This window comes from Pinus tabuliformis, chromosome 4_2 (assembly GCF_031772625.1).
Source record: "Pinus tabuliformis cultivar Carrire ecotype Pingquan chromosome 4_2, CPIR1, whole genome shotgun sequence".
NCBI lineage: Eukaryota > Viridiplantae > Streptophyta > Pinopsida > Pinales > Pinaceae > Pinus > Pinus tabuliformis.
The window spans coordinates 373,173,637-373,181,312 of NC_142304.1; positions in this window are offsets into that span (position 1 = coordinate 373,173,637).

Sequence of the window (7,676 nt, forward strand, 5' to 3'; positions counted from 1 at the left end):
AGACGACTGTCTTTGCTAGTTGCAGTGCTCTGCGCTCTTACCATCTGGTCCTCACCAAACGTGGTAAGCTACCCTTTTCCTTTACCGCCTGTCCTCTACAGCATAGTCTTTTTTCCTTTCTCCCCCCCCCTTCCTGGAACCCATTTCATAGTTAGGGAGGGGAAAAATGGTTAGGGTCTTTTCAACCGTTTCTTTTCTCTTCTTTTTTTTTAAATATATGAACTCCTCAGAAGCACATATCATCCCTATTGCTCGCAAATTATTCCACAATTCCATTTCTGAAATGAAATAAAATAAATATTAACAAATTAACTCAGACAACATATAATAACCATCATCCTTTCATTAATGTCCTTCTTTTAACTAAAGTATATAAAAAAATATTTACAATAATATGGGGATATGACACAATGTCTAAAACACATATGCAAACCAATGTCTAATGGAATTTATAGGAAACAATGTTAAGATTAGATTTATTTGCCACGTAAGACATCTCTCTCTATACAAAGATTTAGCTGGTAATATTTATAAATGTAGAAAAAGCCACATTTTTTAACAATATTATAAATATTTTCTAACTAACATTTATAATGTGAAGTTTTATTGAACCAAATTTAAATTAAAAATATTAATGTAATAAATATTAATGGTTGAAACTTTACAAATCTCAAAATTATTTTAACTTTATTTCATTTAAAATTGCAATTAAATAATGAAAGACAAATTGAATTGTATTTAAACAATAATTAAAATAAATAAATAAATTTTAATAAATGAAAGAGATATCAAAATTTGAATACATGCTTTAGTAAATAAATTTATGTGTCATAGTTTTAGGTGTATTTTTAAAGAATTGTAATTCTATATATATATAATCAAATTTTCATTTTATTTTTTTATAGTTTAATTTTTCCTTAATGTTTTGGACTTTTGTAGTTTAACTTTTTCTTTTCTATGTTTTTTTTAGTTTATTTTTATGGATTTGTTTGTATTGTAATTTTTATTTGTATAGTGCACATAATTGTATTTTTTTAGGGTATTAAATCTATCTATAGATTTAAAAATGTATTTTAAACAACACCAAATTAAAATATCAAGCAAAATTGTATTGCAAGATTGCAGTTAATTATCTTTGACAGTGAACAATCTCCTGGCAAGTATATAAATTATAATTTTTTGATTACTTTATAATTAGAAATTACATTATTAAATCAGAAATAATACCTTCATAAATTTTAAGAAATTCAAATAATTAAAAAAAAATTCTAGATATATAAAATTATGTTGAAAAATATGACAAACTTAAAACACACTATATTTTTTATTATTTAAATTCCGTAATATTTACTAATTTAACCTCCATATCATTTTAATATCATTTTAATTTGATATTTCTAGACTCATTATGTTGAAGTTTTTAGTTTAGATTTACAATCAACAATTGTGACTTATTATTATAATATTGATATTAAATATTATTAAGTTTTGAAAGATGAATAATTAAAAATACTAATGTGATTGTTCATTATTTAAATTTCGTAATATTTATTAATTTAACCTCTATATATCACATAATCATAATCATGTAGATATTAATGTAGTCTGTTATGGTGATTAAGTTTTGATATATATATATATATATATATATATATATATATATATATATATATATAGATATATTATTTTATTTCATTTTATTTATTATTTATTATTTTTATTTATTATTATTATTATTATTATTTTTATTATTTTGGCGTAAAGGCTACTTCTATGAAAAATGAGAAAGAATATATGTACAAAGAGGTCAAGACCTCAGAGGGGGCTAAAGCCATCCCTCAACCAGATATCCTGATAAACATAAACCCCTGTGACAACCATCTTGGGATTGAGAAAACTTAAGACATATTTTTCAAATCCCTTACAGACAAAAGTGTGAACCAGAGCTGTGATTATCACTGCAAAACTATCGACGACTATGACTATACTGATAATCATTCTGCCTTGATAACCATATACAAAATTTGACAAAATCAATAGCTTTCTGAGCCATGACCTGATACAGTTCATAATACTATAATGGCGAGTATTGTTACCAAACCAGGAGCTGAAACAAAACAGAATTACCATTATCCGGAGAAGCATAACAGAAAGATAAAAAGACCAGAAGAGAGACTGCCAGCAGTGTGCATTGTACCGAATACATCAAACATGTTTCTGAGAGTCTAGAGCATCCCTTTCCACCTAGGTAGGAGAGCCCATCCACGCGACGACAACATTGTCTTCATCTCCCATGTCGCCGCCACCTGGAGGAGTTTCCAAATTCAGAATGCCACCAGGAGGGTGCTCCAGCTCGACTGCAGGCAAACTGCACTGTGTAGAGTCCACTGGAGGCTGAGCAGCTTCAGGCGCATTCCCCTCTTCCTGCATATTGTCACCATTGAACATGACACCAGCCACATCTCCCTGCAGAACGCTATCATCCTGAGACTGAGACGTAGTGGTATGAACAGAGCTGTTGGGCATATCCTACTCCTCAGCTAGGATCATTGTAATACTGGCTGACAGAATGGGTTTATTGAGCCTACTGTGAAATTTGAAACGGGTGGTTTGGAAGGAATTGTGTGGGAATGGCCTACCATGATCATAAGGCAGAGAGGATAGGGAGGCTGAGGCCAGTGGAACTATATTCTGGGGGCAGACTGAGAAGCGCGGCCACGATTGCCACTGGTGCCTCCACGGCGAGAAACACCACGACGTCGCACCATTTTCAAACTAACAGAGAGACCTGGGAAGGGTATTAAGCAAGACCAGATAGAATAGGGCCGAGAGTGGGCAAACCAGGCTGAAACCAGATTCCAGATGAACTCCCAAGCGGCCAGAACGAAGCAGGGGTGCGGGATAAAAAGCAGACGGACATGGAAGGAGCCAAGGAGAGCGATAGTAGAAACAAGAAGCCGAGCCATGGATAAAGCCACCTGCGCGGGGTCTCGAACTGGGCGCGCATTCATTGTCGAATGCTTAACCATCATTCTGTACCCCTTGGCATTCATATCAGTCACGGTGGGTTTATGGGAGCTGCACCAGATTGCCAGCTGTAGGGATAGCTGTCGGCGGAGAGTTAATCATCCTTAAATGAACCTTGATGACACCCACATTCGGGTATGATTAAGTTGTGATATTAATGCAATCCATAACAATGATTATCTTTTGATGTTAATAATCTATTGTTTTATTAATAAATAAGTAAAATGATTTTAGAGTGACTTTAAATATGGAAATATATATATATATATATATATCTCAATGTGTTGTTTTAGAAACTTATTAATATCATTTTAATTTGATCTTTGTGGATACATTATATTAAGAAATTTAGTTTAGGCTTAGAACCAGCAGTTGTGACTTATTATTATAATATTGATATTTAATATCATTAAGTTTTGAATGATAAATAATTAAAAATATAAATGTGATTGTTTACTATTTAAATTTACTAATATTTATTAATTTAACGTAGATATACCACATAATAAGAATCATGTAGATATTAATGTATTCCATTTCAACGATTAAGTTGTGATATTAATGCAATCCATTACAAGGATTATCTTACGATATCAACATCTATTATTTTATTAATAAATAAGTAAAATGATTTAAGAGTAATTTTAAATATGAAAAAAATTAATATATATGAATCTGTTGTTTTAGAAAATTAATAATATCATTTTAATTTGATATTTTTGGATTCATTATAGTAAAAGATTTAGTTTAGGTTTAGAGCCAACAATTGTGGCTTATTATTATAATATTGGTATTATTTATTGAATGTGACTGTTTATTATTTAGATTTCCTAATATTTATTAATTTAATCTCCATATACGATATAATCATAATCATGTAGATATTTTTATTTTATTTTTGTCGTTAAAAGACTATCTAAGAGTTTCTATTATATTTACAAAATCAAATTACAGACAGTAATGCAGGCATTCCAAGGCCAGCAGATGCACCCTGGAAAGGTTAGACTCTAAAACAAGAAGCTCGCTCGCAGGGGCAGCACCAACTAAACCACCAACATTATCCCTCTGGCAACTAATCAAGCTAACAGAGTGTTTCCAAAAAACTATTGCTTCTGGAGGTTCAGAAGCAGAGAGAATCAACAAGCTATGGCACTTCATTGCTTTAAACAAAATCATTTCTGCCCATGCAGGGGCTATCAACCGTGACTGAATGAACACAACAGCAAAGGAAAGTAAAGCTAAACCCGACATACATGGGCTAGATAGACAGACTCAGAGAATTCCAACCAGACCAATGCACAGTAGTTGTCGTGACCGACTTACCCGCAGGGGCCTTGGGCGTCGTTTCTGGTGGAGAGAGGAGGGACTGAGTGGATTTGGGGCTCGCTGTCTGGTTCCTCGCTGAGGCTAGGGTCTTCCACCACATAGCACCATCCCCTTCCCTCCGGGACACCTGCCCACATGGCCTTCCATCTGTCCTCGTCCACGCCCGGAGGAGCCAGCCCCAAGTATGGTCCGGTGTCTTTGTCCGCTTCCTTCCCCAAACCTCCTTGCTCAACCGGCGGCAGCTCCTCCATGCTACCCTTGCCAGCATCCTCTTTGCCCAAACTTTCTGGTGGCTTCTCCATTGCTTTCGTGCCCGCATCTTCTGAGGGTGTCTCCACCATGCCCTCTGGTACGCCTGCCTCGACTCCTTCAGGAATTCTTGTAAATAAAACAGAGATGTGAGCATTGACTCCGGTGGTGTCCCGTGAGCCGCCCAAGGTGAAAACCACAGAGCCAAACGCAGGGAGCAGTGGCCCTCCCTCGCTCGAACTACCCACTTCCAGAAATTTCCCACATGGGAGCTGCGTAGCTCTGGCTCTCCTGTGACAGTAGCAACAGCAGCAATGATGGTGTTCGTCTGCTGCAGGAGTTCTAGAGGAGGACCCTCTTCCTGGTCCTCGTCTACTCGGCTGCCTCTCCCGTAATTTAACCATGTTTGCTTCGTTGCCACCCTCGTATGCACTGACCAATTCAATTGCCAAGCACCCTCCTTCTGCGTGCGAATTACCCCTTCGTGCCTCCCACTGAACCAGAGAGCCTTTGAATTGCCACCACTGCTTTCTGCCACACCACGAGTTACAGCGGCATACCAAAACATGCACTGCGGCTGAATTCCTGGCCTCCCTCGGCTCACTCTTCCTCGGCTCCCACATCCGTCTGGATTTAACTTGCCAAGGTTCCCACATTGTCTGCTGAAATCGAATTCTGAGCTTCCTCTTCCCCAGAACATTAACTGCATTCCGTCCCGGCTCATTAACTGCAATGAATTCCATAGCGTGTGTGTTGAACCACTATGCATTGACGGTTGAACCAACTTCTTAAGGATTACCACGAGGCGGCACATGCTGGGCATGTGGCTCGTCCTCCCTCAACACGTCATCACCCGCATCCGGGGATAATCATGTAGATATTAATGTAGTACATTACAATGATTAAGTTGAGATATTAATGTAGTTCATTACAAGGATAGGTAAAATGAATTTAGAGTAATTTTGACTATGAGAAAATTAATACATATGAATGTGTTGTTTTACAAATTTAATAATATCATTTTAATTTAATATTTATGGATACATTATATTAAAAATTTTAGTTTAGGTTTAACATTTTTTATACTTAACGCAATGGAAAATTGTGTAGTCCAACAAAAAGATAAAATTGTGTTTTCCAGGCAATTTTTTGTTGGCATTGTGAATTATGTGTTGTCCTTGATGGAAACCTACCTAATGAGTTGTTCTTATTTGATATTATAAATATATTTGTAGAAAAATTATAGCATCAATATTAAACATATACCTTAATATAAACATAACTATAGGTTTATTAACATTAATAATCTTCGATTCTAGACCTTAGGTTTAAAAAATTGTGGAATTGTCTTCGATATGATGGCTCATTTGATTTTATACAGTGGGTATATGTGAAGCTTTTCTATATGTGTAAATGGTAAATTATGTATGTATGTTATTTTTAATTTTATTCAACATTAATTTTTTTTGTTGATATCAAATGTGTTTTTTTCTTTCTATTATGTGATTTAATTGTTTGATCATGGATCCACTATTTCGAGTTGTCTTCCATTCAAATTTATTGAACTTGTCTTCCTCTGGCTTCCTTTATCAGTTGTGATAAAGTTTAGCACTGTTTGTAAGAAATGGAAGAATGTTTTGCAGAACCATTCTTTCTTGTCACGTTCCAAGCATGTCTCTATGAATGAATTTGGATTTATGGTTCCTTTCCTCAATAATGAAGACAATTATTTTTCTCCTCAATACCTTAATCAAAATGGGCACATATCTCAATTTCATTTGCGATTCATAGATTCAAGATACAAAGTAGAGTCTACTGTAGGACAAATTATGGTTTTATCCTTACTAACAGAATGCTCCCATAAACTAAACTATTTCGTGACGAACCCATTTACAAAGGGCTTTAAAAAAATAGGGCCAATACGAATTAGACAGTGGGGATTCTTTTCATTATTGGAAAATGTAAGTAGCAGAAAATCTAATTGGGTTGTTCTAAAACATATGTATGACAGAATGCAATGTAAATTTTATGTTTGTAGTAGTCTTGATAGGGTATGGCCAAGGGCTACTCTTCCATTTGTTGGCACTTCACCCCTTAAGAATGGTGTGTTTTATAAAAGTAAATTGTTTTGGATGTATTTGGACAAGGAGCATGAAGATTATCCTCGGTACGGGTATACATTTTATGGTTTGATGTAATAAAAAATGAATGGGGTTTTTCATTTTTTTCCAATCACTGACATACGATGTATGTCATTAGAAATATACATGGATCAGTTGATATGCCTTGTTAATGATGGCACCACTTCTATATGGTAAATTGAAAAATTAGATCGTTTCCAATTTGCTCAACTGTGCGTTGAACGAAGAAATGACTACTTTGAAGATGATTGATGTTTCAGATGGCAGTTGTTTGAAGAAATTTCTGCAGATATAAATAGAAAATGTCCTGGTTATCTTCCATTTTGAACAGTCCATGGCCTAGTTCTTATGTGCAACTACAATGAAGTTCCTTTCCTATTATATGACATGATGACTGGCATCTGTTTTCCAATAGATATTGATAATTAAACTAATGAACAGATGTGTACGTTTTGGTACCCAACGATGGAGGATTGCAATGATTTGATTGAGTATGGAAATGTTTTTGCAATTTCTCCCCATATGGATTATGTTGATGACATTTCACCATTGGATATGGATATGGATTCATAGGATATTAATATTCTTAGGAGTTCCTATAAATATTTCCATTTTATATACTCTCTATGGTTATGGAAAATATTGCCATTTTTGTCTCTATACATACTATGGGTCTTTATGGTAATATTTTAAAATCATGCTTGTATCGATCTTTATGATGTAAAACATTTCATATTGTTTCCCCTAAATTGTGTCTCGATGTTATGCATTTTTCTTTGTTTGTATAATTATAATTACTATGAGTTTTGTTATACATATTATTTGTATTGGTTTTTGTCATTGATTTATATTTTGATAGTATATAGTTCCAAATTTTTAGATATACTTCCAAGTGATATCATTCTTACACTATTGTGTCCCAATAGTATGGGT